This window comes from Rhagoletis pomonella, unplaced genomic scaffold (assembly GCF_013731165.1).
Source record: "Rhagoletis pomonella isolate Grant_MI unplaced genomic scaffold, Rhpom_1.0 Rhpom_scaffold_00001, whole genome shotgun sequence".
Taxonomy (NCBI): Eukaryota; Metazoa; Arthropoda; class Insecta; order Diptera; family Tephritidae; genus Rhagoletis; species Rhagoletis pomonella.
In genome coordinates, this window is record NW_023458555.1 from 110,321,495 (window position 1) to 110,332,117 (window position 10,623).

Here is a 10,623-nt window from a genome sequence, read left to right on the forward strand (position 1 = left end):
TGTAGAGGGCAAATCTTCATTACCAGTCTTTGCAAATGTAAAAAGAGTGCAATTTTCATTTTCATTTAACCAGTCGCAGTATTTGGTGATTAGTCTGGATCTTGTTCTGTTAACTTGCTTCCAATATTTCAGAAACTTTCGGCAAAGGTAGAAAATGCAATTTTTCAAACTGTCAGTATTTACATTTTCGCCTGATGGCATAGCTTGTGTCAGGGCTTCAAAAACTTTCCGTTTCCGTTTTTAGTTTTTGAAGCTTCGATAGGACAGCCATTTGTCCAATATAAACATTCGAGCAAAAGAACACTTATAACTCGATCGTAAAATAAATTTTAAAAAATGGTCAATAGTGCCAATTAAAAAAAGTGAAACCTTGAAAACCTTTTTGAAATTGAGGGTTGTCGTATAATCTTTATGCATTACCCAGAGGCAGCTAAACGCAGTTGGAGGGTTTTGATATTGAAACTAGAGATCTATGCAAACATTTTGGTACTAATATCATGCGTGCAATTTGGTGCAAAAGTAATTAAAAGATTTGATAAATCGGAAAAGGCATTTTTTTTATACTTTCTGCCGCTTATTTAAAATTATATTTAAACTACTATTAAGACACTTTAAAGAAAAAAATACTTGGAATATTCTACATACCTTCAGCTTTCAGCTCCATATCAAAAAAGTTCTGACAAGTAAATATTTTTGATCAAAACCTTCTCCGCGATTCACTTAAAATAATGCGTAGTTTTAGAAATAATAAGCACTTATGGAAAGTCTTCACTTTCTTCTGAAGGCCTTCTATGTGAAGTGAAAGAAGAAGCCCTTCAATTGATGCCATTCCATACAAAAAAGAAAGGAGAAAGGAATGTAGAGTGGAAGGCCTTTTGACTCTCTGGAAGGTCTGTCGGAAGGACTTTATCTCCTGAAATTATCTACTGGGTTATAAAATGATGTATATTTAATACAGACATGCACGACGAACATCTTGGCGAGCACGTTCACAACCATTCATTCGTCTTTTTAAATTTTTTTCTGTAGTCCCGAAAATCCCGCAGATCTCGCATGTGTAATCCCTCATTTCTGATCCCGCATAAATGGCGCGGTATCCCGCGTTTCCGGGTTTGGATTCCCTAGATAGTACTATCGATATTATCGATGTTTTCTACTATCGTTTCGAAAACGATCGAGTGGCGGTACTATCGATAGTATCCCAGCTCTAGAAAGTGTATTGAAAGCAGTAAGTGCTCGAGCGCGAATATTTGTACCCGCCAAATCGGTTGACAAAGTTATTTTTGAAAATTGAAAGCAAAGTGCTTAACATAAGTTGAAAAAAGGTTTCTAAGGCCCACTTGCAGAACATCCAGAGTTAAATATATAAATAGAGAGTTAAGTAGCTCAGAATTAAATTGATATATTCCTAAACCAGACAATGTCTTCCAGCATCGAAAACTGGCTCAGAGTTAAGTAAACCGCGGGATTTCTAAATTAAGTAGGCACCACTCTCTCTGTTTTGACGTTTGTTTACATTTCCTATTAGAATTTCAATATAAAATTTGAAACCCTTACATACATGCATACATACATACATACATACATAGGTACAAATTGTAAATTGGCCGGCTGCACTTCTGAGAAGACTCTGAATTGGATGGACTGGTTGGTTGGTTGCAGTGCTTCCTAGTCACTGCCCAGGACACAATTAGCGCATTATTGCGCTATTTTGATGCACTTCTCGCGGGGGATAAATATCTTGTCTATGCACTTCCTATGTTGCTAGGTCGAACCATTTCGACTCTCTAATGAATCTGCCGATTTCGCTAATGGTAGCTCCTGATAGGTCGGTTAGTTCTGCTACTAGATGTTTCCCTAACGTCTTGTGTCTAATGTTCGAAAGGCCTGGACATTCACACAGGAAATGCTGGACGCTTTCTTCGCTATATTCTAGTTGACAGCTGCGGCAAATCATATTATGGGGTAGACCTATTTTTGCCGCATGTTTGCCTATGGGCCAGTGGCCCGTGATGGTTGCTAAAATTCTAAATACCTCTGGCCTTGATCTGCTAAGGAGGTCCAAGGTTTTCGCCCTGTTATAGTCAGGCCATAGTTTTCTCGCTATCTTACAAGTCTGTATATCTTACCAACTGCGTCTAGCCAGTTCAAGGAAATGCGTAGTAATCTCTCTTTGGACTACTCCAAGAGGGCAACCCAGTGCCACTGCCTGGGATTCATCCAAACCGGCTCCTGCCTTCGTCAACTCATCCGCCTTCTCATTGCCTTTTATGTTCCTATGTCCGGGAACCCAGACAAGAGAGACGGTATTTGACTGAGACACTGAGCGCAATATTACTTTGCATCCCCAACTAGCTTGGATTTGGGACGCTATTGCCAATAGGCCCGCCTGGCTTTCAGAGTATATTGTTGCTTTACTGCTGTGTCCAACTCTATTGCCCAGGATTTTGCAGGCTTCTAGGATCCCTAGGACTTCCGCTTGGAAGATGCTTGTATTATTTCCCAACCGTAGAGACAGAGCCACACCGAGTTACTTGGAGTAGACACCTGCTCCCACACCGCAATCCCTCTTGGATCCATCGGTGTATATAGAGATCTTCTCTCGGTCGGCCACTCGGTCTCTTCTCCAGTCCCTTCTGGATGGGAATAGCACTTGCACGTTACAGCTGAAGTCCAAATTGCCTACCATATAATCCGTCGTCTTATTTAATTGCATTTGATTTATGATCAACCCATGTCCGAAGTGTCTAGTCCTCCAAAGGTCCGACTCTCTGAGTCTAACCGCCGATTTCATAGCCACTTCTTTCAGGTGGAGATCAATAGGAATTAAATTGAGGATGGCGTTTAAAGCTTCTGCCGGGCAAGATCTTAGTGCGCCTGTTACTCCTGCGCTTGCTGCCATTATATTGTCTGCTAAGGCCGGGCCACCAAACCAAGGCGCCGTATGTTAGAATTGGTCTTATGATCGCGGTATACATCCACATCACAAGTTTAGGATTTAGTCCCCAGTTTCTACTGAAGATTCTCCTGCAAGTGTAGTATGCTATGTAGGCCTTCTGTCTACGGAATTCGACATTTGTTTTCCAGTTAAGTTTGTTATCCAGCACGACTCCAAGATACTGTGCGCTGGGGGACAATGATAACGCCTTGCCGTCTAGCGATGGTAGCTTAAATTGTGGTAGTTTGTGACTGTTTGTAAATAGGATAAGTTCTGTCTTGGCTGGGTTCACATTTAGGCCGCTTCTCATAGCCCAGGTGTGTAGCCTTCCCAGGGTTCCTTCAAGGATTTCGCTAACGGTAGAGAGGAATGGACCTGTGGCTGCTATTACAACATCATCCGCATACGCCACAACTTTGATTCCCCCTCTATTGAGTTCTAGCAATACTCCGCCCTGTGGAGTGCCCCTGTTCAAATTATGTATAATAGAGTTAGCCCCATTTGTTGCCTGAATGATTCTATTGACTAGCATCGATCATATCCATCTACAAACACTGTCGTCAACACCAATATCTATCAAAGAGTCTATGATGGTGTCAACCTCAATGTTATTAAATGCGCCCTCGATGTCAAGAAATGCCGCCAGAGTATATTGTTTAAAGTGCAACGATCTTTCTATTAAGCTCACCATTTCATGTAAAGCAGATTCAGTGGATCTGCCTTTGATGTATGCATGTTGTGCTGTTGAGAGTGTCGATTCACCTAACAGCGATCTTATATAAATGTCGAGAAGCCTTTCCATTGTTTTAAGCACAAAGGAGGTAAGGCTTAGGGGTCTAAAATATTTTGCTATTTCGTGGTTTTTCCTTCCTGGCTTGGGTATGAACACGACTTTTACCCTTCTCCAGCTTTTAGGAATGTAGCACAAGGTAATAATAGCCTTAAAAATAGTCTCAAGTAACGGTGCTATCTCTTCCTTCACCCTCTGGAGCATTGCTGGGATTACGACATCTGGTCCAGGGGATTTGAAGGGAGAGAAGCTGTTAATAGCGTAAATAATCTTTTCCCTGCTCACGACCGAGTTCAACAGTATACTGCTAGTTGAACCAGGTTCAATTGACCCTGATGTGGGTGGATGTCGAATACATCCCGGGAAATGGAACTTGACTAACGTGTTTAGAGAATCACTAGCTGTGTTCGTCCACACCCCGTTTTCTCCCTTAATTAGTGTGATATTTGTGTGTTCTTTTGATAGGGTTTTGCTGAGCCTGGCTGAGTCTTTGGAGTTCTCTATAGAAGAGCAGTAAGATTGCCAGGATTTAGTTTTAGATTTTCTCAATTCCTTTTTATAAGATCTTAGGGCGCTTTTATAAGGCGCCCAGTTTTTCGTTCTAAAGCAATCATTGTAGATTTTCCTTATTTGGCTCTTTGGGCTCTGAGATCCCCATTCCACCAGGGTGGGGATTTATTTCTTGCTGTACTAACTGGAGTTGATCTTTCAAAGGCTTTCTTCATAACCTCTTCTAGTTTATTTACTCTATTATCAAGGTCCTCAACTGTAGTGACAGTTTCATTTAGTGGGAGCTTACTTAGTTTACGCTTAAGTGTATTACTATATCTTTCCCAATTAGTCCTGTGGGGGTTTCTGTATTTCGAGGGGGTGTTGGAAATTCCGTGCAGATTAAAGAGGATCAGACGGTGATCAGACATTGAAGGCCTATCAGATACTCTCCACTCTTCTATAGACACGCTATCGTTCTCTGACAACAGGGTTAGATGCAGCACCTCCTCCCATCCAGGAAACCGGTTTGAACTCGGGAATATGAATGTGGGTGTATTACCTCTATTGCAGATGCTTAAGTTAGTATTTAATAAGAAGTGTAGTAAAGACTCACCTCGGTCGTTCTCCGTAGAACTGATTTCGGTTTGGCGGACTGTCCCTATCGTGGGCCATGTATGATGAGGCCAGGAGTATACTTGGCTGCCCGGTGGTCTCCACCTTAACCATTGTTGTATCTGATGTGCTGAAATTAGAGCAAAGGAATGCATTTATACCGTTCTTGATAAGAATATACGCCCGCGGCTTACCCACCTCGCTCTTATAGTAGAGTTTATAATTATTTATGTTTAGTCCCATGACTGTATCGTGCTTGACCCAGGGCTCTTGAATTAGGCTAATGTCTATATCCTCCTCACTGAGAAGGACAACTAGATTATCTGTAGCACATTTGGAGTGCTGCAGATTTATTTGGGCTACTTTAAGTTTCCGGTTCAGGGTCATCTGTGAGCTTCACACCCATGAGAAGCTCACCAGCTCCATCAACCCCGAGATCTTCTTCTACCGGGCTAACCTCTCCGAGGAATACCCGCACTCTAGCCTTACGGATACCGAAGCAGAGCCGATAGTCAGCCTTCTCTAAGGCGTCTAGTGATTCTGCGCAAATAGCTAGCAGAATGGGCTTATTTATAGGTCTTCTTGGCTCTTCAACCTTTATAAGCTCCCATTCCTCGATCGCCGGTATGTCTTTATTATGTAGCTTAAGACACCGCAGCAACTTTTCGCCTGGTTCATCCATCGGAGGCAGACAAATGTGCGCACGTGGTCTCCTTGGAATGTCCTTAGCTGGGATCAGCTTGAGCTTCAAGCCGACAAAAGTGTCGCTGATCTTAGCGACGCATCCATACGATGACCATCCGTTCTGTTTTTTGCAGGACTGTACTGTTATTTAAAGGTCTGTCCTGCGTAGTTTTTCAAAACAGAAAACCCCCAAAATGTACTGATTTTTTCCAAGTGTCCTGCCTTTGTCCCGCATTTTCTTCGATATTTTAAAATTAAATTTTGCTAATCGAAATAAAAGCAGTGTCGATAACTAATTGATAACTACATAAGAGTAAGCTGGTTTTGAAGGTTCAACTAGTCAATGCGTTCTAAATATTGTACGGTTATGGACAATGGATGACGAGAAATTGAAGACCAGCATCAAATATATCGATAACACTGTTCTACAAATTTTGTGGTAATCGCTTAAGAAACAAAAATATTTTCCAAGCCAATTTTTCTTTTATATAAGCGTTTTCGTAATTTTTTCGAAAAACGTGTTTTTTGGTACATTTTGAACCTATTCGTTTATATCTCATGAAAAAATTATCCAATCAACAAAGCGACCTACAGTCCTCTTACAAAAATATATTACTTTGCCGATTTCGATGAAAATTATAGTGTTACAAGCGACCAAAATCTAAAAATTTAAATTTCAATCATTTTCTTTTTACAGTAAATGAAAATCTGTTGAGAAATGTAGATGTTACGGAACACAATCTGCACAAAAAATATACATTTTTGCACAGAGCCTTACAATAATTTTCGAACTGTTGGTCGTTTCATGAGATATTGAGGAATAACTGGAAAAGTACTAACACTTCTTTGAAACCATGGGTATTTTTTTCGTGTAAAGTAATATGTAACATGCCTTATTATATTATGGTAGATATACATTACTAAAAGATTAATACCAATGAAGCAAATGTGATTTATGTTCAAAGTTTAAAATTGGATTAATAATTAAGAAATATAAACTCTTCGTTATTTGAATAGCGTATCCTTTTAATACTTAGTAGGTACAGTTTTCCTTTTGTTTGTTCAATATTCATTAGCTTTTTATAAAAATATAGCATATTCTGAAAATTAAAAAAAAATAAACATAGGGGCGACAATTTTTTTCTGACGGTGCTGCGCATTTTCTTCCATATAAAAATTGTGTCAAGCATACTTTGTATAGTAGAAAATCAAAAAAATGGTGCGCTATTCAAATGACGAGGAATGTATATATGTAGTATATTTTTGTTATTTTTAAACTACGCAATTATATGTAGGTAAATTTGTTGAAAAATTGTCCTGCATATTTAAAATATATTTATGGTCACCGTACGCATCCAGCAACCCGGTAGCCCCGTAGGGATTCCGACGAGTCGAACTCTGGGTGAGGACCTTCGGGGTTATCGAGTACGTAGTTCATTACGAGGCTCGACAGCCTCACATCAATCTCCACCCATTTTTGCTGCACTGCTAGGGGTGTCTTGCTATTTTCATCTATTATCGCCTGTAGGTGATCTCTGGCGTCGTCACTAAAATAGCGATGCTTCGCGGGTGCTGCGGACTCCGCATCACCTCCTTGCTTAGCCTTCTTTGCAATGGCCCCTTGGCCGCCTTCACTATGAGAGCGGTTCCGTTTCTTTGCTCGGTGGCCTCGATTGTGACGATCTCTCTGTAACTTTTCGTACTCTTCCACTATTTGCATGTATTTTTCCTTGTCTTCCTCGTCACGCTCATGTACCGTACCGGCCGCTGCATTTTTGTCAATTTTATTTCACATATACAGCGTCTTCTGGTACATCTGTCTCATGACCACGCCTTTTCTTAGAGGCGGGATTGCTGCCTGCAACGGCCGCCGATTTGCTGGTTGTTGGTTGCTCGTCCGAGGTACTAAGGCAGGCACTACCGGTGCTATTTTTGACTATTTGCAGAGCGGTGATACTTTGTCTGGCATCTTCCACCCTGCTGGTTTCTGGCGCTTGTACAACTGGGGTACTATGGCTGGCGCCACCAGGAGTACTTGCAACCATCTTACCTGTCTTTGGGGATTTGAGGAGCTGCTCCTCCTCTGACAGCGTTACGTCGTCCCCTTCTTCGCTGGTATGCTGTTCATGTTGCTGTTGTTGGTTTGTTTGTTGTTGGTTTTTTGTTTGTTCTTATTTTTCCATATGTGGTACCACGAGTAGTCCGGAAAGGGTTAGTCGCTCGTCCGCAGAGCCGGGATGCGTAGAGAACGCACTTCTTACAACCGACCTTGCCCGGGCATCGGAGGGGACCGTACGCGACCAGCCATTTTTTACTACCCGCTGGCCATTCATCCATCGGCACGGTTGCCTACACACCTTGGCTTGGGTAGTGTTGGTACGGTAATACTGCCATTTCCACCTTCAACAATAAAAACAACACTCCAGCTTGGATTGTTAAGGAATATTGCCGAAGGCTTCAATACCAGGCTTCCCTCTTAGTTCATGGAGGCATGATACAATTCACACTGTGAATTATACCATGACACCATTTAAGCCCCCTCGCCACGGCAATACGATCAACACTGAGGAGGCTGGATGGACTACTAACACGGTTGGTGTATTTTAATCGCATATATTTTTTACACCAGACTGACCGAAACCTCAGAGATGAAGGGGGAAAATTAAATACGTGAATATGTACATATGTATGTATGTACGTACATATGTTTCGAAAATATTTTTGAAATCTCAATTTATTTTTTCTTGTTACTGGCGGAATTGACATATGTAGAGTTAGCAAGTTAACCTTCGAAAACTGCTGGGCTAAATATTTAACGATTTAACTCTAATTTTACTCCTAACAGCGTTGCCATAAGGGAAGATTTATCTTCAAAATGAAGATTTTTTACGCTCTTGTATTAAAAGTCTTCCAAAGAGCCTTTTTAAAAAGCATAAATTTAAACACTGAAAATATCCTGCAGTGAAACCCCAAACTAGTCAGGAAAAATACTAGTTTACAACTAGAATTTGCTAACTCATACCGAACTAGTTCGAAAATGACCACACTTGTACCAAGCCTTAAAGCGAGTAGGGTAGAGCGAGGAGCATTTGACATAAAAATAAATTTTTGTAATTTTCAAAAAAAAACTTAGCATTTAGCTAAACATTTTATAGCTGTTACTGATTCTTAAATACTAGACTTTAAAATCGTTCATAATCCAAACGTCAACACTAAACAGTTTTCTTGATACGGAATGAAACAAAGAAAATGGGAAAAGTGTCAAAACATCCTATTAATAAGGAGGATTTGACAGAGCCGTAGGAGGATTTAACAACGTGCAGTAGGATTTGACATTTATATTATTTCGTAGAAACTGCAAAGATGTATTTGATTTTTGTTTTAAAATATTTACTTCATTTATGATTTAAATTCATTTGTTTACATTAATTGGAGTAAGTATTAAAAATAGATCAAAAAGTTTCACATAAATTTAATTTAATTATTTTAACGAACGTCGAGACCTGAAAAATTTACTTTCAATTGTATCTTTCCTTTGCGCTAGAGGTCCCTGGCAATTGTATAGGATCTGGAAGTTTGGCTACCAAATCGGTTGGCAGTGCTAGCTTGATGTCTTCTACTACAGGCTCGTAAAAAGTACACGAATCTTTTTGTCTTCTGAAATATTTGATTGTGTATGGCAAATTATTGTCCATTGCAACAGCTATTACCAATCCAACGTAATAGAAATTCTTTTCATTTCCAAATTTAATGAGGACATAGTCGTCGCAAACGGCATCCACATTATCGTTTAACTTTATTTTTTCCAAGTCTTCGCTTTTTGAATCATCGCTCTCTTGCCATTTCAAGGAATTGTCCGAGTCTCTAACGCTATAATTGTCACTTTCATTACTAGAAGAATCAAGAAGGACCCGTTTCACGATCTTTGCTCTTTTAATCTTAAATTGCTCTTGTTTTTTGGCCTTTTGCAATGAGAGATCTACTAATCGGTCCTTTTCTGGAGTTTCAGTATAGATTCTTGATTTTCCGGCCGGACGACCTTTGCGAGTTTTTTTGTTTTTTAATTTTGGAAGCGGTCGAATATTCTCTGGTGTGCTATGATGCGTTTTATCCACTGAGGTGGTTAATACATTGGGATTTAAACGGATCGTGGTGGAACTATATTCAGTTAGAGAATTTAAAGAACAAGTAGGTCCATCGTTGTATTCTCTGTTATCTTCAATTTCTTCTACTTGACAAAATTCGCTTCCATCAAATATATTGGAATTAAAAGGGAAAATTCCTGTAGACGAAAATCCTTTTGTAATGTTCTCTGGGGAAAACGCTCTGAGGAATGGGGCAGATGAAAGCGCCGGTACATCATATATTGTGATTCCTTGTGTTTTTTCTGAATTACTGACTAGGTAGTTATTAAATGAGGCTTTGCATTGTTTCTTAAATGGTCCAAATACTGCCACATCTAAAGGTTGCAATCGATGAGACGTGTGCGGTGGGAAAGAAAGCATAACAATTCCATTGTCACGGCAGTACAAAATAGCATCCAGTGAGCAGTGTGATGCATGATTATCCAGCAGAAGAAGAATAAAATTTTCTTTGGAGCATTTCGTAAAGTTTTTCAAATGTTTTAAAACGTTAAGAAAAATGTCTGCATTCATCCACCCACTGTCGGTAAAGAGTCCAAGGGCTCCAGGCATTGCGCCTTTCATGAACAAAGGGTTTGAACGTTTTCGAGGGCATACATATACTGGAGGCACATGATTGCCTGCTGCATTGACAATGGCAACCAATGTTACTAAGGTTCCTCTCTCCCCTGATGCGGTTTGTGAAACAGTTCTCTTACCTTTTTCCGCAATTATCTAAAAATTTGGTTAATTTCTTAGAAAATGAGAATTACTTATTCACAAAAATATGTAAACTTACTTTAACAGAGTCCATTACTGTTGTAATGCCGGTTTCGTCGAGGTTGTATATGTCTTCGGGCTTAAAGGAATGTTTTAAAAGAAGGCTTTCAAGTTTACTGAAGAAATCTGAGACGACAGGTTTGGTGAACGCTCGAAGGCGGGATAAGCTTATATTTTCCGGTTTCCGTAGGCTAATAGTTGGATTT

General features: G+C 40.0%; 1 protein-coding gene and 1 long non-coding RNA gene across 2 annotated transcripts in view; one reads left to right on the forward strand and one right to left on the reverse strand.

The window, feature by feature from the left end:
* The window catches only part of LOC118749704, a 26,734-nt gene extending 21,108 nt beyond the window's left edge, over positions 1 to 5,626 (reverse strand). The window contains exons 1-2 of the long non-coding RNA XR_004994266.1: positions 5,031 to 5,626; positions 4,834 to 4,962 (exon numbers count right to left, since the gene is read on the reverse strand). This is a non-coding gene — a long non-coding RNA (uncharacterized LOC118749704). The remainder of the gene's footprint in view (positions 1 to 4,833; positions 4,963 to 5,030) is intronic.
* Positions 1 to 10,623, forward strand: part of LOC118749675 (peroxidase) — a gene marked incomplete at its 3' end in the record, with an annotated part of 645,092 nt that overhangs the window by 506,226 nt on the left and 128,243 nt on the right.